Source organism: Leucopleurus acutus (assembly GCF_964270905.1).
Source record: "Leucopleurus acutus genome assembly, chromosome: 19".
Classification (NCBI taxonomy): Eukaryota; Metazoa; Chordata; class Mammalia; order Artiodactyla; family Delphinidae; genus Leucopleurus; species Leucopleurus acutus.
In genome coordinates this window covers 37,932,812-37,959,327 of record NC_139161.1, presented here as the reverse complement: position 1 = coordinate 37,959,327, position 26,516 = coordinate 37,932,812, and positions in this window count along the sequence as shown.

Sequence of the window (26,516 nt, the reverse complement as noted above, 5' to 3'; positions counted from 1 at the left end):
TCGAAGTAGGGTGTTCTGCATCAAGCGAACTGCCTCAACCAAGGAACGCCGTAGCTGCTCCTCTGGGCCTGTGGCTATTCAAAAGCCTGCAGTGCCACAGGAAGAACAGGACTTAACCTGCAGTCAGAATGCAAGCCGACTTCCTCTAGGAGGCACGGTGATTTCAGGCAGGAGGTCCTAGATGGAATGCGAAGCCGAGGGTTACTCCGAGTGCTGCTCAGACTAAGGCAACGCCTAAGACTTCTACGCCATGTGGGACGTGCCAGAACGGTGTTTGTGAACGTGCCCGAGTGCTGAGGAAATTAAGACGCTTCAAAAGAGAGTGCAGTGCGTTTCCCTACGCTCGGCATGCACAGAGGGGCTCTAAAGGGCTACGGGACTGGATGTTGCTTAGCAGACCCAGGTGCGCCTGGGGCTACTCAGTGTTCCTGCCGGCAACAGGGTGCCCACGCTAGCCTCCTAGGTGTCCAGAAAACTGTGCTGCCGTTAAAGGTACGCAGAACACAGGCCACCGGCTCATGGAAACTGCTGCACGCCTGCGCTTCTGCACAGCAAATCAGGGCCTTACTTCCAGGCATGTGTTTCTGCTGGGTGTGCCGTCAGCGACACCGCATGGCAAGATGCTGACTTTCTCCTCGAGCAGAGTGACTCCGGGTACGAGGGTCTCAAAGCACTCAAAGCAGAGTGTTATCACATGGCAGCTCACACAAGGGCCATGACAAAGTCTTCCTGGGCACTTCGGACTCACCAGCAATGTCTTCCTGAGGCCGGTCGAGGTCTCTGGAAATGTAGCTCTCCTCAAGGAACGAACAGTGTGTTGCCCATCTGTAGGCACGCACAGACGGCCTCCGAGGGATGAACAAATGGGCCTCGAAGTTGCGCAGCCGGCACACAGGGCTCTGGAGGTACTCAGTGAACTTGGAGGGGAAATGATGCATACCCGAGAGGGCAGGAGTCCTCAGAAGTGTACTTCCTTTATAATAAAGCATATAAGCCACTACGAACTCATGGAAAGAGCTGCATGCCTCCGTATCTATATGGGTACTAAAGACCTAAGCTGGAGGCAAGTTCACACGTTGAGTTTCCTTTTAGCGCTAGAGCTTGTCAGGGTGACCACACCGCAGGCGCAGAAGCACCTGGTTTAGACAGCAAATTCATTTTCTCCCCAGAAGCATTGTTACAGGGTTTACAGGCCTGTGAAGAGCAGGGAATGTCAGGCAGCTTCAAGGCAGCATGAATGCAGCCTTCAAAATGGGAAAGCAAGGCTAGTTCCAGCAGGCCCCCGTTTCCATGGGCACACTCAGCATACCCCACTGTGGTTTCTAACAAGTCCAAAGAGACACAAGTTCCCCTGTGTGTCTTTCCCTGAATCAGCTTCTCGAAGTAGGGTGTTCTGCATCAAGCGAACTGCCTCAACCAAGGAACGCCGTAGCTGCTCCTCTGGGCCTGTGGCTATTCAAAAGCCTGCAGTGCCACAGGAAGAACAGGACTTAACCTGCAGTCAGAATGCAAGCCGACTTCCTCTAGGAGGCACGGTGATTTCAGGCAGGAGGTCCTAGATGGAATGCGAAGCCGAGGGTTACTCTGAGTGCTGCTCAGACTAAGGCAACGCCTAAGACTTCTACGCCATGTGGGACGTGCCAGAACGGTGTTCGTAAACGTGCGCGAGTGCTGAGGAAATTAAGACGCTCCAAAAGAGAGTGCAGTGCGTTTCCCTACGCTCGGCATGCACTGAGGGGCTCTAAAGGGCTACGGGACTGGATGTTGCTTAGCAGACCCAGGTGCGCCTGGGGCTACTCAGTGTTCCTGCCGGCAACAGGGTGCCCACGCTAGCCTCCTAGGTGTCCAGAAAACTGTGCTGCCGTTAAAGGTACGCAGAACACAGGCCACCGGCTCATGGAAACTGCTGCACGCCTCCGCTTCTGCACGGCAAATCAGGGCCTTACTTCCAGGCATGTGTTTCTGCTGGGTGTGCCGTCAGCGACACCGCATGGCAAGATGCTGACTTTCTCCTCGAGCAGAGTGACTCCGGGTACGAGGGTCTCAAAGCACGCAAAGCAGAGTGTTATCACATGGCAGCTCACACAAGGGCCATGACAAAGTCTTCCTGGGCACTTCGGACTCACCAGCAATGTCTTCCTGAGGCCGGTCGAGGTCTCTGGAAATGTAGCTCTCCTCAAGGAACGAACAGTGTGTTGCCCATCTGTAGGCACGCACAGACGGCCTCCGAGGGATCAACAAATGGGCCTCGAAGTTGCGCAGCTGGCCCACAGGGCTCTGGAGGTACTCAGTGAACTTGGAGGGGAAATGATGCATACCCGAGAGGGCAGGAGTCCTCAGAAGTGTACTTCCTTTATAATAAAGCATATAAGCCACTACGAACTCATGGAAAGAGCTGTATGCCTCCGTAGCTACATGGCTACTAAGGGCTTAAACTGGAGGCAGGTTCACACGCTGAGTTTCCTTTTAGTGCTAGAGCTTGTCAGGCTGACCACACCGCAGTCACGGAAGCACCTGGTTTAGACAGCAAATTCATTTTCTCCCCAGAAGCATTCTTACAGTGTTTACAGGCCTATCAAGTGCAGGGAATGTCAGGCAGCTTCAAGGCAGCATGAATGCAGCCTTCAAAATGGGAAAGCACGGCTAGTTCCAGCAGGCCCCCGTTTCCATGGGCACACTCAGCATACCCCACTGTGGTTTCTAACAAGTCCAAAGAGACACAAGTTACCCTGTGTGTCTTTCCTGAATCAGCTTCTCGAAGTAGGGTGTTCTGCATCAAGCGAACTGCCTCAACCAAGGAACGCCGTAGCTGCTCCTCTGGGCCTGTGGCTATTCAAAAGCCTGCAGTGCCACAGGAAGAACAGGACTTAACCTGCAGTCAGAATGCAAGCCGACTTCCTCTAGGAGGCACGGTGATTTCAGGCAGGAGGTCCTAGATGGAATGCGAAGCCGAGGGTTACTCCGAGTGCTGCTCAGACTAAGGCAACGCCTAAGACTTCTACGCCATGTGGGACGTGCCAGAACGGTGTTTGTGAACGTGCCCGAGTGCTGAGGAAATTAAGACGCTTCAAAAGAGAGTGCAGTGCGTTTCCCTACGCTCGGCATGCACAGAGGGGCTCTAAAGGGCTACGGGACTGGATGTTGCTTAGCAGACCCAGGTGCGCCTGGGGCTACTCAGTGTTCCTGCCGGCAACAGGGTGCCCACGCTAGCCTCCTAGGTGTCCAGAAAACTGTGCTGCCGTTAAAGGTACGCAGAACACAGGCCACCGGCTCATGGAAACTGCTGCACGCCTCCGCTTCCGCACGGCAAATCAGGGCCTTACTTCCAGGCATGTGTTTCTGCTGGGTGTGCCGTCAGCGACACCGCATGGCAAGATGCTGACTTTCTCCTCGAGCAGAGTGACTCCGGGTACGAGGGTCTCAAAGCACTCAAAGCAGAGTGTTATCACATGGCAGCTCACACAAGGGCCATGACAAAGTCTTCCTGGGCACTTCGGACTCAGCAGCAATGTTGTCCTGAGGCCATTCGAGGTCTCTGGAAATGTAGCTCTCCTCAAGGAACGTACAGTGTGTTGCCCGTCTCCAGGCACGCACAGAGGGCCTCCGAGGGATCAACAAATGGGACTCGAAGTTTCGCAGCCGGCACACAGGGCTCTGGAGGTACTCAGTGAACTTGGAGGGGAAATGATGCATACCCGAGACGACTAGGAGTCCTCAGAAGTGTACTTCCTTTAAAATAAAGCATATAAGCCACTAAGAACTCATGGAAAGAGCTGTATGCCTCCGTAGCTACATGGCTACTAAGGGCTTAAACTGGAGGCAAGTTCACACGCTGAGTTTCCTTTTAGTGCTAGAGCTTGTCAGGCTGACCACACCGCAGTCACGGAAGCACCTGGTTTAGACAGCAAATTCATTTTCTCCCCAGAAGCATTCTTATAGTGTTTACAGGCCTATCAAGTGCAGGGAATGTCAGGCAGCTTCAAGGCAGCATGAATGCAGCCTTCAAAATGGGAAAGCACGGCTAGTTCCAGCAGGCCCCCGTTTCCATGGGCACACTCAGCATACCCCACTGTGGTTTCTAACAAGTCCAAAGAGACACAAGTTCCCCTGTGTGTCTTTCCCTGAATCAGCTTCTCGAAGTAGGGTGTTCTGCATCAAGCGAACTGCCTCAACCAAGGAACGCCGTAGCTGCTCCTCTGGGCCTGTGGCTATTCAAAAGCCTGCAGTGCCACAGGAAGAACAGGACTTAACCTGCAGTCAGAATGCAAGCCGACTTCCTCTAGGAGGCACGGTGATTTCAGGCAGGAGGTCCTAGATGGAATGCGAAGCCGAGGGTTACTCCGAGTGCTGCTCAGACTAAGGCAACGCCTAAGACTTCTACGCCATGTGGGACGTGCCAGAACGGTGTTCGTGAACGTGCCCGAGTGCTGAGGAAATTAAGACGCTTCAAAAGAGAGTGCAGTGCGTTTCCCTACGCTCGGCATGCACAGAGGGGCTCTAAAGGGCTACGGGACTGGATGTTGCTTAGCAGACCCAGGTGCGCCTGGGGCTACTCAGTGTTCCTGCCGGCAACAGGGTGCCCACGCTAGCCTCCTAGGTGTCCAGAAAACTGTGCTGCCGTTAAAGGTACGCAGAACACAGGCCACCGGCTCATGGAAACTGCTGCACACCTGCGCTCTGCACGGCAAATCAGGGCCTTACTTCCAGGCCTGTGTTTCTGCTGGCTGTGCCGTCAGCGACACCGCATGGCAAGATGCTGACTTTCTCCTCGAGCAGAGTGACTCCGGGTACGAGGGTCTCAAAGCACTCAAAGCAGAGTGTTATCACATGGCAGCTCACACAAGGGCCATGACAAAGTCTTCCTGGGCACTTCGGACTCAGCAGCAATGTTGTCCTGAGGCCATTCGAGGTCTCTGGAAATGTAGCTCTCCTCAAGGAACGAACAGTGTGTTGCCCGTCTCCAGGCACGCACAGACGGCCTCCGAGGGATCAACAAATGGGCCTCGAAGTTGCGCAGCTGGCACACAGGGCTCTGGAGGTACTCAGTGAACTTGGAGGGGAAATGATGCATACCCGAGAGGGCAGGAGTCCTCAGAAGTGTACTTCCTTTAAAATAAAGCATATTAGCCACTACGAACTCATGGAAAGAGCTGTATGCCTCCGTAGCTACATGGCTACTAAGGGCTTAAACTGGAGGCAAGTTCACACGCTGAGTTTCCTTTTAGTGCTAGAGCTTGTCAGGCTGACCACACCGCAGTCACGGAAGCACCTGGTTTAGACAGCAAATTCATTTTCTCCCCAGAAGCATTCTTACAGTGTTTACAGGCCTATCAAGTGCAGGGAATGTCAGGCAGCTTCAAGGCAGCATGAATGCAGCCTTCAAAATGGGAAAGCACGGCTAGTTCCAGCAGGCCCCCGTTTCCATGGGCACACTCAGCATACCCCACTGTGGTTTCTAACAAGTCCAAAGAGACACAAGTTCCCCTGTGTGTCTTTCCCTGAATCAGCTTCTCGAAGTAGGGTGTTCTGCATCAAGCGAACTGCCTCAACCAAGGAACGCCGTAGCTGCTCCTCTGGGCCTGTGGCTATTCAAAAGCCTGCAGTGCCACAGGAAGAACAGGACTTAACCTGCAGTCAGAATGCAAGCCGACTTCCTCTAGGAGGCACGGTGATTTCAGGCAGGAGGTCCTAGATGGAATGCGAAGCCGAGGGTTACTCCGAGTGCTGCTCAGACTAAGGCAACGCCTAAGACTTCTACGCCATGTGGGACGTGCCAGAACGGTGTTTGTGAACGTGCCCGAGTGCTGAGGAAATTAAGACGCTTCAAAAGAGAGTGCAGTGCGTTTCCCTACGCTCGGCATGCACAGAGGGGCTCTAAAGGGCTATGGGACTGGATGTTGCTTAGCAGACCCAGGTGCGCCTGGGGCTACTCAGTGTTCCTGCCGGCAACAGGGTGCCCACGCTAGCCTCCTAGGTGTCCAGAAAACTGTGCTGCCGTTAAAGGTACGCAGAACACAGGCCACCGGCTCATGGAAACTGCTGCACACCTGCGCTTCTGCACGGCAAATCAGGGCCTTACTTCCAGGCATGTGTTTCTGCTGGCTGTGCCGTCAGCGACACCGCATGGCAAGATGCTGACTTTCTCCTCGAGCAGAGTGACTCCGGGTACGAGGGTCTCAAAGCACTCAAAGCAGAGTGTTATCACATGGCAGCTCACACAAGGGCCATGACAAAGTCTTCCTGGGCACTTCGGACTCAGCAGCAATGTTGTCCTGAGGCCATTCGAGGTCTCTGGAAATGTAGCTCTCCTCAAGGAACGTACAGTGTGTTGCCCGTCTCCAGGCACGCACAGAGGGCCTCCGAGGGATCAACAAATGGGACTCGAAGTTTCGCAGCCGGCACACAGGGCTCTGGAGGTACTCAGTGAACTTGGAGGGGAAATGATGCATACCCGAGAGGGCAGGAGTCCTCAGAAGTGTACTTCCTTTATAATAAAGCATATAAGCCACTACGAACTCATGGAAAGAGCTGCATGCCTCCGTATCTATATGGGTACTAAAGACCTAAGCTGGAGGCAAGTTCACACGTTGAGTTTCCTTTTAGCGCTAGAGCTTGTCAGGGTGACCACACCGCAGGCGCAGAAGCACCTGGTTTAGACAGCAAATTCATTTTCTCCCCAGAAGCATTGTTACAGGGTTTACAGGCCTGTGAAGAGCAGGGAATGTCAGGCAGCTTCAAGGCAGCATGAATGCAGCCTTCAAAATGGGAAAGCAAGGCTAGTTCCAGCAGGCCCCCGTTTCCATGGGCACACTCAGCATACCCCACTGTGGTTTCTAACAAGTCCAAAGAGACACAAGTTACCCTGTGTGTCTTTCCTGAATCAGCTTCTCGAAGTAGGGTGTTCTGCATCAAGCGAACTGCCTCAACCAAGGAACGCCGTAGCTGCTCCTCTGGGCCTGTGGCTATTCAAAAGCCTGCAGTGCCACAGGAAGAACAGGACTTAACCTGCAGTCAGAATGCAAGCCGACTTCCTCTAGGAGGCACGGTGATTTCAGGCAGGAGGTCCTAGATGGAATGCGAAGCCGAGGGTTACTCCGAGTGCTGCTCAGACTAAGGCAACGCCTAAGACTTCTACGCCATGTGGGACGTGCCAGAACGGTGTTTGTGAACGTGCCCGAGTGCTGAGGAAATTAAGACGCTTCAAAAGAGAGTGCAGTGCGTTTCCCTACGCTCGGCATGCACAGAGGGGCTCTAAAGGGCTACGGGACTGGATGTTGCTTAGCAGACCCAGGTGCGCCTGGGGCTACTCAGTGTTCCTGCCGGCAACAGGGTGCCCACGCTAGCCTCCTAGGTGTCCAGAAAACTGTGCTGCCGTTAAAGGTACGCAGAACACAGGCCACCGGCTCATGGAAACTGCTGCACGCCTGCGCTTCTGCACAGCAAATCAGGGCCTTACTTCCAGGCATGTGTTTCTGCTGGGTGTGCCGTCAGCGACACCGCATGGCAAGATGCTGACTTTCTCCTCGAGCAGAGTGACTCCGGGTACGAGGGTCTCAAAGCACTCAAAGCAGAGTGTTATCACATGGCAGCTCACACAAGGGCCATGACAAAGTCTTCCTGGGCACTTCGGACTCACCAGCAATGTCTTCCTGAGGCCGGTCGAGGTCTCTGGAAATGTAGCTCTCCTCAAGGAACGAACAGTGTGTTGCCCATCTGTAGGCACGCACAGACGGCCTCCGAGGGATGAACAAATGGGCCTCGAAGTTGCGCAGCCGGCACACAGGGCTCTGGAGGTACTCAGTGAACTTGGAGGGGAAATGATGCATACCCGAGAGGGCAGGAGTCCTCAGAAGTGTACTTCCTTTATAATAAAGCATATAAGCCACTACGAACTCATGGAAAGAGCTGCATGCCTCCGTATCTATATGGGTACTAAAGACCTAAGCTGGAGGCAAGTTCACACGTTGAGTTTCCTTTTAGCGCTAGAGCTTGTCAGGGTGACCACACCGCAGGCGCAGAAGCACCTGGTTTAGACAGCAAATTCATTTTCTCCCCAGAAGCATTGTTACAGGGTTTACAGGCCTGTGAAGAGCAGGGAATGTCAGGCAGCTTCAAGGCAGCATGAATGCAGCCTTCAAAATGGGAAAGCAAGGCTAGTTCCAGCAGGCCCCCGTTTCCATGGGCACACTCAGCATACCCCACTGTGGTTTCTAACAAGTCCAAAGAGACACAAGTTACCCTGTGTGTCTTTCCTGAATCAGCTTCTCGAAGTAGGGTGTTCTGCATCAAGCGAACTGCCTCAACCAAGGAACGCCGTAGCTGCTCCTCTGGGCCTGTGGCTATTCAAAAGCCTGCAGTGCCACAGGAAGAACAGGACTTAACCTGCAGTCAGAATGCAAGCCGACTTCCTCTAGGAGGCACGGTGATTTCAGGCAGGAGGTCCTAGATGGAATGCGAAGCCGAGGGTTACTCCGAGTGCTGCTCAGACTAAGGCAACGCCTAAGACTTCTACGCCATGTGGGACGTGCCAGAACGGTGTTTGTGAACGTGCCCGAGTGCTGAGGAAATTAAGACGCTTCAAAAGAGAGTGCAGTGCGTTTCCCTACGCTCGGCATGCACAGAGGGGCTCTAAAGGGCTACGGGACTGGATGTTGCTTAGCAGACCCAGGTGCGCCTGGGGCTACTCAGTGTTCCTGCCGGCAACAGGGTGCCCACGCTAGCCTCCTAGGTGTCCAGAAAACTGTGCTGCCGTTAAAGGTACGCAGAACACAGGCCACCGGCTCATGGAAACTGCTGCACGCCTCCGCTTCTGCACGGCAAATCAGGGCCTTACTTCCAGGCATGTGTTTCTGCTGGGTGTGCCGTCAGCGACACCGCATGGCAAGATGCTGACTTTCTCCTCGAGCAGAGTGACTCCGGGTACGAGGGTCTCAAAGCACTCAAAGCAGAGTGTTATCACATGGCAGCTCACACAAGGGCCATGACAAAGTCTTCCTGGGCACTTCGGACTCACCAGCAATGTCTTCCTGAGGCCGGTCGAGGTCTCTGGAAATGTAGCTCTCCTCAAGGAACGAACAGTGTGTTGCCCATCTGTAGGCACGCACAGACGGCCTCCGAGGGATCAACAAATGGGCCTCGAAGTTGCGCAGCTGGCCCACAGGGCTCTGGAGGTACTCAGTGAACTTGGAGGGGAAATGATGCATACCCGAGAGGGCAGGAGTCCTCAGAAGTGTACTTCCTTTATAATAAAGCATATAAGCCACTAAGAACTCATGGAAAGAGCTGTATGCCTCCGTAGCTACATGGCTACTAAGGGCTTAAACTGGAGGCAAGTTCACACGCTGAGTTTCCTTTTAGTGCTAGAGCTTGTCAGGCTGACCACACCGCAGTCACGGAAGCACCTGGTTTAGACAGCAAATTCATTTTCTCCCCAGAAGCATTCTTACAGTGTTTACAGGCCTATCAAGTGCAGGGAATGTCAGGCAGCTTCAAGGCAGCATGAATGCAGCCTTCAAAATGGGAAAGCACGGCTAGTTCCAGCAGGCCCCCGTTTCCATGGGCACACTCAGCATACCCCACTGTGGTTTCTAACAAGTCCAAAGAGACACAAGTTCCCCTGTGTGTCTTTCCCTGAATCAGCTTCTCGAAGTAGGGTGTTCTGCATCAAGCGAACTGCCTCAACCAAGGAACGCCGTAGCTGCTCCTCTGGGCCTGTGGCTATTCAAAAGCCTGCAGTGCCACAGGAAGAACAGGACTTAACCTGCAGTCAGAATGCAAGCCGACTTCCTCTAGGAGGCACGGTGATTTCAGGCAGGAGGTCCTAGATGGAATGCGAAGCCGAGGGTTACTCCGAGTGCTGCTCAGACTAAGGCAACGCCTAAGACTTCTACGCCATGTGGGACGTGCCAGAACGGTGTTTGTGAACGTGCCCGAGTGCTGAGGAAATTAAGACGCTTCAAAAGAGAGTGCAGTGCGTTTCCCTACGCTCGGCATGCACAGAGGGGCTCTAAAGGGCTACGGGACTGGATGTTGCTTAGCAGACCCAGGTGCGCCTGGGGCTACTCAGTGTTCCTGCCGGCAACAGGGTGCCCACGCTAGCCTCCTAGGTGTCCAGAAAACTGTGCTGCCGTTAAAGGTACGCAGAACACAGGCCACCGGCTCATGGAAACTGCTGCACACCTGCGCTTCTGCACGGCAAATCAGGGCCTTACATCCAGGCATGTGTTTCTGCTGGCTGTGCCGTCAGCGACACCGCATGGCAAGATGCTGACTTTCTCCTCGAGCAGAGTGACTCCGGGTACGAGGGTCTCAAAGCACTCAAAGCAGAGTGTTATCACATGGCAGCTCACACAAGGGCCATGACAAAGTCTTCCTGGGCACTTCGGACTCAGCAGCAATGTTGTCCTGAGGCCATTCGAGGTCTCTGGAAATGTAGCTCTCCTCAAGGAACGTACAGTGTGTTGCCCGTCTCCAGGCACGCACAGAGGGCCTCCGAGGGATCAACAAATGGGACTCGAAGTTTCGCAGCCGGCACACAGGGCTCTGGAGGTACTCAGTGAACTTGGAGGGGAAATGATGCATACCCGAGAGGGCAGGAGTCCTCAGAAGTGTACTTCCTTTATAATAAAGCATATAAGCCACTACGAACTCATGGAAAGAGCTGCATGCCTCCGTATCTATATGGGTACTAAAGACCTAAGCTGGAGGCAAGTTCACACGTTGAGTTTCCTTTTAGCGCTAGAGCTTGTCAGGGTGACCACACCGCAGGCGCAGAAGCACCTGGTTTAGACAGCAAATTCATTTTCTCCCCAGAAGCATTGTTACAGGGTTTACAGGCCTGTGAAGAGCAGGGAATGTCAGGCAGCTTCAAGGCAGCATGAATGCAGCCTTCAAAATGGGAAAGCAAGGCTAGTTCCAGCAGGCCCCCGTTTCCATGGGCACACTCAGCATACCCCACTGTGGTTTCTAACAAGTCCAAAGAGACACAAGTTACCCTGTGTGTCTTTCCTGAATCAGCTTCTCGAAGTAGGGTGTTCTGCATCAAGCGAACTGCCTCAACCAAGGAACGCCGTAGCTGCTCCTCTGGGCCTGTGGCTATTCAAAAGCCTGCAGTGCCACAGGAAGAACAGGACTTAACCTGCAGTCAGAATGCAAGCCGACTTCCTCTAGGAGGCACGGTGATTTCAGGCAGGAGGTCCTAGATGGAATGCGAAGCCGAGGGTTACTCCGAGTGCTGCTCAGACTAAGGCAACGCCTAAGACTTCTACGCCATGTGGGACGTGCCAGAACGGTGTTTGTGAACGTGCCCGAGTGCTGAGGAAATTAAGACGCTTCAAAAGAGAGTGCAGTGCGTTTCCCTACGCTCGGCATGCACAGAGGGGCTCTAAAGGGCTACGGGACTGGATGTTGCTTAGCAGACCCAGGTGCGCCTGGGGCTACTCAGTGTTCCTGCCGGCAACAGGGTGCCCACGCTAGCCTCCTAGGTGTCCAGAAAACTGTGCTGCCGTTAAAGGTACGCAGAACACAGGCCACCGGCTCATGGAAACTGCTGCACGCCTGCGCTTCTGCACAGCAAATCAGGGCCTTACTTCCAGGCATGTGTTTCTGCTGGCTGTGCCGTCAGCGACACCGCATGGCAAGATGCTGACTTTCTCCTCGAGCAGAGTGACTCCGGGTACGAGGGTCTCAAAGCACTCAAAGCAGAGTGTTATCACATGGCAGCTCACACAAGGGCCATGACAAAGTCTTCCTGGGCACTTCGGACTCACCAGCAATGTCTTCCTGAGGCCGGTCGAGGTCTCTGGAAATGTAGCTCTCCTCAAGGAACGAACAGTGTGTTGCCCATCTGTAGGCACGCACAGACGGCCTCCGAGGGATGAACAAATGGGCCTCGAAGTTGCGCAGCCGGCACACAGGGCTCTGGAGGTACTCAGTGAACTTGGAGGGGAAATGATGCATACCCGAGAGGGCAGGAGTCCTCAGAAGTGTACTTCCTTTATAATAAAGCATATAAGCCACTACGAACTCATGGAAAGAGCTGCATGCCTCCGTATCTATATGGGTACTAAAGACCTAAGCTGGAGGCAAGTTCACACGTTGAGTTTCCTTTTAGCGCTAGAGCTTGTCAGGGTGACCACACCGCAGGCGCAGAAGCACCTGGTTTAGACAGCAAATTCATTTTCTCCCCAGAAGCATTGTTACAGGGTTTACAGGCCTGTGAAGAGCAGGGAATGTCAGGCAGCTTCAAGGCAGCATGAATGCAGCCTTCAAAATGGGAAAGCAAGGCTAGTTCCAGCAGGCCCCCGTTTCCATGGGCACACTCAGCATACCCCACTGTGGTTTCTAACAAGTCCAAAGAGACACAAGTTCCCCTGTGTGTCTTTCCCTGAATCAGCTTCTCGAAGTAGGGTGTTCTGCATCAAGCGAACTGCCTCAACCAAGGAACGCCGTAGCTGCTCCTCTGGGCCTGTGGCTATTCAAAAGCCTGCAGTGCCACAGGAAGAACAGGACTTAACCTGCAGTCAGAATGCAAGCCGACTTCCTCTAGGAGGCACGGTGATTTCAGGCAGGAGGTCCTAGATGGAATGCGAAGCCGAGGGTTACTCTGAGTGCTGCTCAGACTAAGGCAACGCCTAAGACTTCTACGCCATGTGGGACGTGCCAGAACGGTGTTCGTAAACGTGCGCGAGTGCTGAGGAAATTAAGACGCTCCAAAAGAGAGTGCAGTGCGTTTCCCTACGCTCGGCATGCACAGAGGGGCTCTAAAGGGCTACGGGACTGGATGTTGCTTAGCAGACCCAGGTGCGCCTGGGGCTACTCAGTGTTCCTGCCGGCAACAGGGTGCCCACGCTAGCCTCCTAGGTGTCCAGAAAACTGTGCTGCCGTTAAAGGTACGCAGAACACAGGCCACCGGCTCATGGAAACTGCTGCACGCCTCCGCTTCTGCACGGCAAATCAGGGCCTTACTTCCAGGCATGTGTTTCTGCTGGGTGTGCCGTCAGCGACACCGCATGGCAAGATGCTGACTTTCTCCTCGAGCAGAGTGACTCCGGGTACGAGGGTCTCAAAGCACGCAAAGCAGAGTGTTATCACATGGCAGCTCACACAAGGGCCATGACAAAGTCTTCCTGGGCACTTCGGACTCACCAGCAATGTCTTCCTGAGGCCGGTCGAGGTCTCTGGAAATGTAGCTCTCCTCAAGGAACGAACAGTGTGTTGCCCATCTGTAGGCACGCACAGACGGCCTCCGAGGGATCAACAAATGGGCCTCGAAGTTGCGCAGCTGGCCCACAGGGCTCTGGAGGTACTCAGTGAACTTGGAGGGGAAATGATGCATACCCGAGAGGGCAGGAGTCCTCAGAAGTGTACTTCCTTTATAATAAAGCATATAAGCCACTACGAACTCATGGAAAGAGCTGTATGCCTCCGTAGCTACATGGCTACTAAGGGCTTAAACTGGAGGCAGGTTCACACGCTGAGTTTCCTTTTAGTGCTAGAGCTTGTCAGGCTGACCACACCGCAGTCACGGAAGCACCTGGTTTAGACAGCAAATTCATTTTCTCCCCAGAAGCATTCTTACAGTGTTTACAGGCCTATCAAGTGCAGGGAATGTCAGGCAGCTTCAAGGCAGCATGAATGCAGCCTTCAAAATGGGAAAGCACGGCTAGTTCCAGCAGGCCCCCGTTTCCATGGGCACACTCAGCATACCCCACTGTGGTTTCTAACAAGTCCAAAGAGACACAAGTTACCCTGTGTGTCTTTCCTGAATCAGCTTCTCGAAGTAGGGTGTTCTGCATCAAGCGAACTGCCTCAACCAAGGAACGCCGTAGCTGCTCCTCTGGGCCTGTGGCTATTCAAAAGCCTGCAGTGCCACAGGAAGAACAGGACTTAACCTGCAGTCAGAATGCAAGCCGACTTCCTCTAGGAGGCACGGTGATTTCAGGCAGGAGGTCCTAGATGGAATGCGAAGCCGAGGGTTACTCCGAGTGCTGCTCAGACTAAGGCAACGCCTAAGACTTCTACGCCATGTGGGACGTGCCAGAACGGTGTTTGTGAACGTGCCCGAGTGCTGAGGAAATTAAGACGCTTCAAAAGAGAGTGCAGTGCGTTTCCCTACGCTCGGCATGCACAGAGGGGCTCTAAAGGGCTACGGGACTGGATGTTGCTTAGCAGACCCAGGTGCGCCTGGGGCTACTCAGTGTTCCTGCCGGCAACAGGGTGCCCACGCTAGCCTCCTAGGTGTCCAGAAAACTGTGCTGCCGTTAAAGGTACGCAGAACACAGGCCACCGGCTCATGGAAACTGCTGCACGCCTCCGCTTCTGCACGGCAAATCAGGGCCTTACTTCCAGGCATGTGTTTCTGCTGGGTGTGCCGTCAGCGACACCGCATGGCAAGATGCTGACTTTCTCCTCGAGCAGAGTGACTCCGGGTACGAGGGTCTCAAAGCACTCAAAGCAGAGTGTTATCACATGGCAGCTCACACAAGGGCCATGACAAAGTCTTCCTGGGCACTTCGGACTCAGCAGCAATGTTGTCCTGAGGCCATTCGAGGTCTCTGGAAATGTAGCTCTCCTCAAGGAACGTACAGTGTGTTGCCCGTCTCCAGGCACGCACAGAGGGCCTCCGAGGGATCAACAAATGGGACTCGAAGTTTCGCAGCCGGCACACAGGGCTCTGGAGGTACTCAGTGAACTTGGAGGGGAAATGATGCATACCCGAGACGACTAGGAGTCCTCAGAAGTGTACTTCCTTTAAAATAAAGCATATAAGCCACTAAGAACTCATGGAAAGAGCTGTATGCCTCCGTAGCTACATGGCTACTAAGGGCTTAAACTGGAGGCAAGTTCACACGCTGAGTTTCCTTTTAGTGCTAGAGCTTGTCAGGCTGACCACACCGCAGTCACGGAAGCACCTGGTTTAGACAGCAAATTCATTTTCTCCCCAGAAGCATTCTTATAGTGTTTACAGGCCTATCAAGTGCAGGGAATGTCAGGCAGCTTCAAGGCAGCATGAATGCAGCCTTCAAAATGGGAAAGCACGGCTAGTTCCAGCAGGCCCCCGTTTCCATGGGCACACTCAGCATACCCCACTGTGGTTTCTAACAAGTCCAAAGAGACACAAGTTCCCCTGTGTGTCTTTCCCTGAATCAGCTTCTCGAAGTAGGGTGTTCTGCATCAAGCGAACTGCCTCAACCAAGGAACGCCGTAGCTGCTCCTCTGGGCCTGTGGCTATTCAAAAGCCTGCAGTGCCACAGGAAGAACAGGACTTAACCTGCAGTCAGAATGCAAGCCGACTTCCTCTAGGAGGCACGGTGATTTCAGGCAGGAGGTCCTAGATGGAATGCGAAGCCGAGGGTTACTCCGAGTGCTGCTCAGACTAAGGCAACGCCTAAGACTTCTACGCCATGTGGGACGTGCCAGAACGGTGTTCGTGAACGTGCCCGAGTGCTGAGGAAATTAAGACGCTTCAAAAGAGAGTGCAGTGCGTTTCCCTACGCTCGGCATGCACAGAGGGGCTCTAAAGGGCTACGGGACTGGATGTTGCTTAGCAGACCCAGGTGCGCCTGGGGCTACTCAGTGTTCCTGCCGGCAACAGGGTGCCCACGCTAGCCTCCTAGGTGTCCAGAAAACTGTGCTGCCGTTAAAGGTACGCAGAACACAGGCCACCGGCTCATGGAAACTGCTGCACACCTGCGCTTCTGCACGGCAAATCAGGGCCTTACTTCCAGGCCTGTGTTTCTGCTGGCTGTGCCGTCAGCGACACCGCATGGCAAGATGCTGACTTTCTCCTCGAGCAGAGTGACTCCGGGTACGAGGGTCTCAAAGCACTCAAAGCAGAGTGTTATCACATGGCAGCTCACACAAGGGCCATGACAAAGTCTTCCTGGGCACTTCGGACTCAGCAGCAATGTTGTCCTGAGGCCATTCGAGGTCTCTGGAAATGTAGCTCTCCTCAAGGAACGAACAGTGTGTTGCCCGTCTCCAGGCACGCACAGACGGCCTCCGAGGGATCAACAAATGGGCCTCGAAGTTGCGCAGCTGGCACACAGGGCTCTGGAGGTACTCAGTGAACTTGGAGGGGAAATGATGCATACCCGAGAGGGCAGGAGTCCTCAGAAGTGTACTTCCTTTAAAATAAAGCATATTAGCCACTACGAACTCATGGAAAGAGCTGTATGCCTCCGTAGCTACATGGCTACTAAGGGCTTAAACTGGAGGCAAGTTCACACGCTGAGTTTCCTTTTAGTGCTAGAGCTTGTCAGGCTGACCACACCGCAGTCACGGAAGCACCTGGTTTAGACAGCAAATTCATTTTCTCCCCAGAAGCATTCTTACAGTGTTTACAGGCCTATCAAGTGCAGGGAATGTCAGGCAGCTTCAAGGCAGCATGAATGCAGCCTTCAAAATGGGAAAGCACGGCTAGTTCCAGCAGGCCCCCGTTTCCATGGGCACACTCAGCATACCCCACTGTGGTTTCTAACAAGTCCAAAGAGACACAAGTTACCCTGTGTGTCTTTCCTGAATCAGCTTCTCGAAGTAGGGTGTTCTGCATCAAGCGAACTGCCTCAACCAAGGAACGCCGTAGCTGCTCCTCTGGGCCTGTGGCTATTCAAAAGCCTGCAGTGCCACAGGAAGAACAGGACTTAACCTGCAGTCAGAATGCAAGCCGACTTCCTCTAGGAGGCACGGTGATTTCAGGCAGGAGGTCCTAGATGGAATGCGAAGCCGAGGGTTACTCCGAGTGCTGCTCAGACTAAGGCAACGCCTAAGACTTCTACGCCATGTGGGACGTGCCAGAACGGTGTTTGTGAACGTGCCCGAGTGCTGAGGAAATTAAGACGCTTCAAAAGAGAGTGCAGTGCGTTTCCCTACGCTCGGCATGCACAGAGGGGCTCTAAAGGGCTACGGGACTGGATGTTGCTTAGCAGACCCAGGTGCGCCTGGGGCTACTCAGTGTTCCTGCCGGCAACAGGGTGCCCACGCTAGCCTCCTAGGTGTCCAGAAAACTGTGCTGCCGTTAAAGGTACGCAGAACACAGGCCACCGGCTCATGGAAACTGCTGCACGCCTCCGCTTCTGCACGGCAAATCAGGGCCTTACTTCCAGGCATGTGTTTCTGCTGGGTGTGCCGTCAGCGACACCGCATGGCAAGATGCTGACTTTCTCCTCGAGCAGAGTGACTCCGGGTACGAGGGTCTCAAAGCACTCAAAGCAGAGTGTTATCACATGGCAGCTCACACAAGGGCCATGACAAAGTCTTCCTGGGCACTTCGGACTCACCAGCAATGTCTTCCTGAGGCCGGTCGAGGTCTCTGGAAATGTAGCTCTCCTCAAGGAACGAACAGTGTGTTGCCCATCTGTAGGCACGCACAGACGGCCTCCGAGGGATCAACAAATGGGCCTCGAAGTTGCGCAGCTGGCCCACAGGGCTCTGGAGGTACTCAGTGAACTTGGAGGGGAAATGATGCATACCCGAGAGGGCAGGAGTCCTCAGAAGTGTACTTCCTTTATAATAAAGCATATAAGCCACTACGAACTCATGGAAAGAGCTGCATGCCTCCGTATCTATATGGGTACTAAAGACCTAAGCTGGAGGCAAGTTCACACGTTGAGTTTCCTTTTAGCGCTAGAGCTTGTCAGGGTGACCACACCGCAGGCGCAGAAGCACCTGGTTTAGACAGCAAATTCATTTTCTCCCCAGAAGCATTGTTACAGGGTTTACAGGCCTGTGAAGAGCAGGGAATGTCAGGCAGCTTCAAGGCAGCATGAATGCAGCCTTCAAAATGGGAAAGCAAGGCTAGTTCCAGCAGGCCCCCGTTTCCATGGGCACACTCAGCATACCCCACTGTGGTTTCTAACAAGTCCAAAGAGACACAAGTTCCCCTGTGTGTCTTTCCCTGAATCAGCTTCTCGAAGTAGGGTGTTCTGCATCAAGCGAACTGCCTCAACCAAGGAACGCCGTAGCTGCTCCTCTGGGCCTGTGGCTATTCAAAAGCCTGCAGTGCCACAGGAAGAACAGGACTTAACCTGCAGTCAGAATGCAAGCCGACTTCCTCTAGGAGGCACGGTGATTTCAGGCAGGAGGTCCTAGATGGAATGCGAAGCCGAGGGTTACTCCGAGTGCTGCTCAGACTAAGGCAACGCCTAAGACTTCTACGCCATGTGGGACGTGCCAGAACGGTGTTTGTGAACGTGCCCGAGTGCTGAGGAAATTAAGACGCTTCAAAAGAGAGTGCAGTGCGTTTCCCTACGCTCGGCATGCACAGAGGGGCTCTAAAGGGCTACGGGACTGGATGTTGCTTAGCAGACCCAGGTGCGCCTGGGGCTACTCAGTGTTCCTGCCGGCAACAGGGTGCCCACGCTAGCCTCCTAGGTGTCCAGAAAACTGTGCTGCCGTTAAAGGTACGCAGAACACAGGCCACCGGCTCATGGAAACTGCTGCACACCTGCGCTTCTGCACGGCAAATCAGGGCCTTACTTCCAGGCATGTGTTTCTGCTGGCTGTGCCGTCAGCGACACCGCATGGCAAGATGCTGACTTTCTCCTCGAGCAGAGTGACTCCGGGTACGAGGGTCTCAAAGCACTCAAAGCAGAGTGTTATCACATGGCAGCTCACACAAGGGCCATGACAAAGTCTTCCTGGGCACTTCGGACTCAGCAGCAATGTTGTCCTGAGGCCATTCGAGGTCTCTGGAAATGTAGCTCTCCTCAAGGAACGTACAGTGTGTTGCCCGTCTCCAGGCACGCACAGAGGGCCTCCGAGGGATCAACAAATGGGACTCGAAGTTTCGCAGCCGGCACACAGGGCTCTGGAGGTACTCAGTGAACTTGGAGGGGAAATGATGCATACCCGAGACGACTAGGAGTCCTCAGAAGTGTACTTCCTTTAAAATAAAGCATATAAGCCACTAAGAACTCATGGAAAGAGCTGTATGCCTCCGTAGCTACATGGCTACTAAGGGCTTAAACTGGAGGCAAGTTCACACGCTGAGTTTCCTTTTAGTGCTAGAGCTTGTCAGGCTGACCACACCGCAGTCACGGAAGCACCTGGTTTAGACAGCAAATTCATTTTCTCCCCAGAAGCATTCTTACAGTGTTTACAGGCCTATCAAGTGCAGGGAATGTCAGGCAGCTTCAAGGCAGCATGAATGCAGCCTTCAAAATGGGAAAGCACGGCTAGTTCCAGCAGGCCCCCGTTTCCATGGGCACACTCAGCATACCCCACTGTGGTTTCTAACAAGTCCAAAGAGACACAAGTTACCCTGTGTGTCTTTCCTGAATCCGCTTCTCGAAGTAGGGTGTTCTGCATCAAGCGAACTGCCTCAACCAAGGAACGCCGTAGCTGCTCCTCTGGGCCTGTGGCTATTCAAAAGCCTGCAGTGCCACAGGAAGAACAGGACTTAACCTGCAGTCAGAATGCAAGCCGACTTCCTCTAGGAGGCACGGTGATTTCAGGCAGGAGGTCCTAGATGGAATGCGAAGCCGAGGGTTACTCCGAGTGCTGCTCAGACTAAGGCAACGCCTAAGACTTCTACGCCATGTGGGACGTGCCAGAACGGTGTTTGTGAACGTGCCCGAGTGCTGAGGAAATTAAGACGCTTCAAAAGAGAGTGCAGTGCGTTTCCCTACGCTCGGCATGCACAGAGGGGCTCTAAAGGGCTACGGGACTGGATGTTGCTTAGCAGACCCAGGTGCGCCTGGGGCTACTCAGTGTTCCTGCCGGCAACAGGGTGCCCACGCTAGCCTCCTAGGTGTCCAGAAAACTGTGCTGCCGTTAAAGGTACGCAGAACACAGGCCACCGGCTCATGGAAACTGCTGCACACCTGCGCTTCTGCACGGCAAATCAGGGCCTTACTTCCAGGCATGTGTTTCTGCTGGCTGTGCCGTCAGCGACACCGCATGGCAAGATGCTGACTTTCTCCTCGAGCAGAGTGACTCCGGGTACGAGGGTCTCAAAGCACTCAAAGCAGAGTGTTATCACATGGCAGCTCACACAAGGGCCATGACAAAGTCTTCCTGGGCACTTCGGACTCACCAGCAATGTCTTCCTGAGGCCGGTCGAGGTCTCTGGAAATGTAGCTCTCCTCAAGGAACGAACAGTGTGTTGCCCATCTGTAGGCACGCACAGACGGCCTCCGAGGGATCAACAAATGGGCCTCGAAGTTGCGCAGCTGGCCCACAGGGCTCTGGAGGTACTCAGTGAACTTGGAGGGGAAATGATGCATACCCGAGAGGGCAGGAGTCCTCAGAAGTGTACTTCCTTTATAATAAAGCATATAAGCCACTACGAACTCATGGAAAGAGCTGTATGCCTCCGTAGCTACATGGCTACTAAGGGCTTAAACTGGAGGCAAGTTCACACGCTGAGTTTCCTTTTAGCGCTAGAGCTTGTCAGGGTGACCACACCGCAGGCGCAGAAGCACCTGGTTTAGACAGCAAATTCATTTTCTCCCCAGAAGCATTGTTACAGGGTTTACAGGCCTGTGAAGAGCAGGGAATGTCAGGCAGCTTCAAGGCAGCATGAATGCAGCCTTCAAAATGGGAAAGCAAGGCTAGTTCCAGCAGGCCCCCGTTTCCATGGGCACACTCAGCATACCCCACTGTGGTTTCTAACAAGTCCAAAGAGACACAAGTTCCCCTGTGTGTCTTTCCCTGAATCAGCTTCTCGAAGTAGGGTGTTCTGCATCAAGCGAACTGCCTCAACCAAGGAACGCCGTAGCTGCTCCTCTGGGCCTGTGGCTATTCAAAAGCCTGCAGTGCCACAGGAAGAACAGGACTTAACCTGCAGTCAGAATGCAAGCCGACTTCCTCTAGGAGGCACGGTGATTTCAGGCAGGAGGTCCTAGATGGAATGCGAAGCCGAGGGTTACTCCGAGTGCTGCTCAGACTAAGGCAACGCCTAAGACTTCTACGCCATGTGGGACGTGCCAGAACGGTGTTTGTGAACGTGCCCGAGTGCTGAGGAAATTAAGACGCTTCAAAAGAGAGTGCAGTGCGTTTCCCTACGCTCGGCATGCACAGAGGGGCTCTAAAGGGCTACGGGACTGGATGTTGCTTAGCAGACCCAGGTGCGCCTGGGGCTACTCAGTGTTCCTGCCGGCAACAGGGTGCCCACGCTAGCCTCCTAGGTGTCCAGAAAACTGTGCTGCCGTTAAAGGTACGCAGAACACAGGCCACCGGCTCATGGAAACTGCTGCACACCTGCGCTTCTGCACGGCAAATCAGGGCCTTACTTCCAGGCCTGTGTTTCTGCTGGCTGTGCCGTCAGCGACACCGCATGGCAAGATGCTGACTTTCTCCTCGAGCAGAGTGACTCCGGGTACGAGGGTCTCAAAGCACTCAAAGCAGAGTGTTATCACATGGCAGCTCACACAAGGGCCATGACAAAGTCTTCCTGGGCACTTCGGACTCAGCAGCAATGTTGTCCTGAGGCCATTCGAGGTCTCTGGAAATGTAGCTCTCCTCAAGGAACGTACAGTGTGTTGCCCGTCTCCAGGCACGCACAGAGGGCCTCCGAGGGATCAACAAATGGGACTCGAAGTTTCGCAGCCGGCACACAGGGCTCTGGAGGTACTCAGTGAACTTGGAGGGGAAATGATGCATACCCGAGAGGGCAGGAGTCCTCAGAAGTGTACTTCCTTTATAATAAAGCATATAAGCCACTACGAACTCATGGAAAGAGCTGCATGCCTCCGTATCTATATGGGTACTAAAGACCTAAGCTGGAGGCAAGTTCACACGTTGAGTTTCCTTTTAGCGCTAGAGCTTGTCAGGGTGACCACACCGCAGGCGCAGAAGCACCTGGTTTAGACAGCAAATTCATTTTCTCCCCAGAAGCATTGTTACAGGGTTTACAGGCCTGTGAAGAGCAGGGAATGTCAGGCAGCTTCAAGGCAGCATGAATGCAGCCTTCAAAATGGGAAAGCAAGGCTAGTTCCAGCAGGCCCCCGTTTCCATGGGCACACTCAGCATACCCCACTGTGGTTTCTAACAAGTCCAAAGAGACACAAGTTCCCCTGTGTGTCTTTCCCTGAATCAGCTTCTCGAAGTAGGGTGTTCTGCATCAAGCGAACTGCCTCAACCAAGGAACGCCGTAGCTGCTCCTCTGGGCCTGTGGCTATTCAAAAGCCTGCAGTGCCACAGGAAGAACAGGACTTAACCTGCAGTCAGAATGCAAGCCGACTTCCTCTAGGAGGCACGGTGATTTCAGGCAGGAGGTCCTAGATGGAATGCGAAGCCGAGGGTTACTCTGAGTGCTGCTCAGACTAAGGCAACGCCTAAGACTTCTACGCCATGTGGGACGTGCCAGAACGGTGTTCGTAAACGTGCGCGAGTGCTGAGGAAATTAAGACGCTCCAAAAGAGAGTGCAGTGCGTTTCCCTACGCTCGGCATGCACAGAGGGGCTCTAAAGGGCTACGGGACTGGATGTTGCTTAGCAGACCCAGGTGCGCCTGGGGCTACTCAGTGTTCCTGCCGGCAACAGGGTGCCCACGCTAGCCTCCTAGGTGTCCAGAAAACTGTGCTGCCGTTAAAGGTACGCAGAACACAGGCCACCGGCTCATGGAAACTGCTGCACACCTGCGCTTCTGCACGGCAAATCAGGGCCTTACTTCCAGGCATGTGTTTCTGCTGGCTGTGCCGTCAGCGACACCGCATGGCAAGATGCTGACTTTCTCCTCGAGCAGAGTGACTCCGGGTACGAGGGTCTCAAAGCACTCAAAGCAGAGTGTTATCACATGGCAGCTCACACAAGGGCCATGACAAAGTCTTCCTGGGCACTTCGGACTCAGCAGCAATGTTGTCCTGAGGCCATTCGAGGTCTCTGGAAATGTAGCTCTCCTCAAGGAACGTACAGTGTGTTGCCCGTCTCCAGGCACGCACAGAGGGCCTCCGAGGGATCAACAAATGGGACTCGAAGTTTCGCAGCCGGCACACAGGGCTCTGGAGGTACTCAGTGAACTTGGAGGGGAAATGATGCATACCTGAGAGGACTAGGAGTCCTCAGAAGTGTACTTCCTTTAAAATAAAGCATATAAGCCACTACGAACTCATGGAAAGAGCTGTATGCCTCCGTAGCTACATGGCTACTAAGGGCTTAAACTGGAGGCAAGTTCACACGCTGAGTTTCCTTTTAGTGCTAGAGCTTGTCAGGCTGACCACACCGCAGTCACGGAAGCACCTGGTTTAGACAGCAAATTCATTTTCTCCCCAGAAGCATTCTTACAGTGTTTACAGGCCTATCAAGTGCAGGGAATGTCAGGCAGCTTCAAGGCAGCATGAATGCAGCCTTCAAAATGGGAAAGCACGGCTAGTTCCAGCAGGCCCCCGTTTCCATGGGCACACTCAGCATACCCCACTGTGGTTTCTAACAAGTCCAAAGAGACACAAGTTACCCTGTGTGTCTTTCCTGAATCCGCTTCTCGAAGTAGGGTGTTCTGCATCAAGCGAACTGCCTCAACCAAGGAACGCCGTAGCTGCTCCTCTGGGCCTGTGGCTATTCAAAAGCCTGCAGTGCCACAGGAAGAACAGGACTTAACCTGCAGTCAGAATGCAAGCCGACTTCCTCTAGGAGGCACGGTGATTTCAGGCAGGAGGTCCTAGATGGAATGCGAAGCCGAGGGTTACTCCGAGTGCTGCTCAGACTAAGGCAACGCCTAAGACTTCTACGCCATGTGGGACGTGCCAGAACGGTGTTTGTGAACGTGCCCGAGTGCTGAGGAAATTAAGACGCTTCAAAAGAGAGTGCAGTGCGTTTCCCTACGCTCGGCATGCACAGAGGGGCTCTAAAGGGCTACGGGACTGGATGTTGCTTAGCAGACCCAGGTGCGCCTGGGGCTACTCAGTGTTCCTGCCGGCAACAGGGTGCCCACGCTAGCCTCCTAGGTGTCCAGAAAACTGTGCTGCCGTTAAAGGTACGCAGAACACAGGCCACCGGCTCATGGAAACTGCTGCACACCTGCGCTTCTGCACGGCAAATCAGGGCCTTACTTCCAGGCATGTGTTTCTGCTGGCTGTGCCGTCAGCGACACCGCATGGCAAGATGCTGACTTTCTCCTCGAGCAGAGTGACTCCGGGTACGAGGGTCTCAAAGCACTCAAAGCAGAGTGTTATCACATGGCAGCTCACACAAGGGCCATGACAAAGTCTTCCTGGGCACTTCGGACTCACCAGCAATGTCTTCCTGAGGCCGGTCGAGGTCTCTGGAAATGTAGCTCTCCTCAAGGAACGAACAGTGTGTTGCCCATCTGTAGGCACGCACAGACGGCCTCCGAGGGATCAACAAATGGGCCTCGAAGTTGCGCAGCTGGCCCACAGGGCTCTGGAGGTACTCAGTGAACTTGGAGGGGAAATGATGCATACCCGAGAGGGCAGGAGTCCTCAGAAGTGTACTTCCTTTATAATAAAGCATATAAGCCACTACGAACTCATGGAAAGAGCTGTATGCCTCCGTAGCTACATGGCTACTAAGGGCTTAAACTGGAGGCAAGTTCACACGCTGAGTTTCCTTTTAGCGCTAGAGCTTGTCAGGGTGACCACACCGCAGGCGCAGAAGCACCTGGTTTAGACAGCAAATTCATTTTCTCCCCAGAAGCATTGTTACAGGGTTTACAGGCCTGTGAAGAGCAGGGAATGTCAGGCAGCTTCAAGGCAGCATGAATGCAGCCTTCAAAATGGGAAAGCAAGGCTAGTTCCAGCAGGCCCCCGTTTCCATGGGCACACTCAGCATACCCCACTGTGGTTTCTAACAAGTCCAAAGAGACACAAGTTCCCCTGTGTGTCTTTCCCTGAATCAGCTTCTCGAAGTAGGGTGTTCTGCATCAAGCGAACTGCCTCAACCAAGGAACGCCGTAGCTGCTCCTCTGGGCCTGTGGCTATTCAAAAGCCTGCAGTGCCACAGGAAGAACAGGACTTAACCTGCAGTCAGAATGCAAGCCGACTTCCTCTAGGAGGCACGGTGATTTCAGGCAGGAGGTCCTAGATGGAATGCGAAGCCGAGGGTTACTCCGAGTGCTGCTCAGACTAAGGCAACGCCTAAGACTTCTACGCCATGTGGGACGTGCCAGAACGGTGTTTGTGAACGTGCCCGAGTGCTGAGGAAATTAAGACGCTTCAAAAGAGAGTGCAGTGCGTTTCCCTACGCTCGGCATGCACAGAGGGGCTCTAAAGGGCTACGGGACTGGATGTTGCTTAGCAGACCCAGGTGCGCCTGGGGCTACTCAGTGTTCCTGCCGGCAACAGGGTGCCCACGCTAGCCTCCTAGGTGTCCAGAAAACTGTGCTGCCGTTAAAGGTACGCAGAACACAGGCCACCGGCTCATGGAAACTGCTGCACACCTGCGCTTCTGCACGGCAAATCAGGGCCTTACTTCCAGGCCTGTGTTTCTGCTGGCTGTGCCGTCAGCGACACCGCATGGCAAGATGCTGACTTTCTCCTCGAGCAGAGTGACTCCGGGTACGAGGGTCTCAAAGCACTCAAAGCAGAGTGTTATCACATGGCAGCTCACACAAGGGCCATGACAAAGTCTTCCTGGGCACTTCGGACTCAGCAGCAATGTTGTCCTGAGGCCATTCGAGGTCTCTGGAAATGTAGCTCTCCTCAAGGAACGTACAGTGTGTTGCCCGTCTCCAGGCACGCACAGAGGGCCTCCGAGGGATCAACAAATGGGACTCGAAGTTTCGCAGCCGGCACACAGGGCTCTGGAGGTACTCAGTGAACTTGGAGGGGAAATGATGCATACCCGAGAGGGCAGGAGTCCTCAGAAGTGTACTTCCTTTATAATAAAGCATATAAGCCACTACGAACTCATGGAAAGAGCTGCATGCCTCCGTATCTATATGGGTACTAAAGACCTAAGCTGGAGGCAAGTTCACACGTTGAGTTTCCTTTTAGCGCTAGAGCTTGTCAGGGTGACCACACCGCAGGCGCAGAAGCACCTGGTTTAGACAGCAAATTCATTTTCTCCCCAGAAGCATTGTTACAGGGTTTACAGGCCTGTGAAGAGCAGGGAATGTCAGGCAGCTTCAAGGCAGCATGAATGCAGCCTTCAAAATGGGAAAGCAAGGCTAGTTCCAGCAGGCCCCCGTTTCCATGGGCACACTCAGCATACCCCACTGTGGTTTCTAACAAGTCCAAAGAGACACAAGTTCCCCTGTGTGTCTTTCCCTGAATCAGCTTCTCGAAGTAGGGTGTTCTGCATCAAGCGAACTGCCTCAACCAAGGAACGCCGTAGCTGCTCCTCTGGGCCTGTGGCTATTCAAAAGCCTGCAGTGCCACAGGAAGAACAGGACTTAACCTGCAGTCAGAATGCAAGCCGACTTCCTCTAGGAGGCACGGTGATTTCAGGCAGGAGGTCCTAGATGGAATGCGAAGCCGAGGGTTACTCCGAGTGCTGCTCAGACTAAGGCAACGCCTAAGACTTCTACGCCATGTGGGACGTGCCAGAACGGTGTTTGTGAACGTGCCCGAGTGCTGAGGAAATTAAGACGCTTCAAAAGAGAGTGCAGTGCGTTTCCCT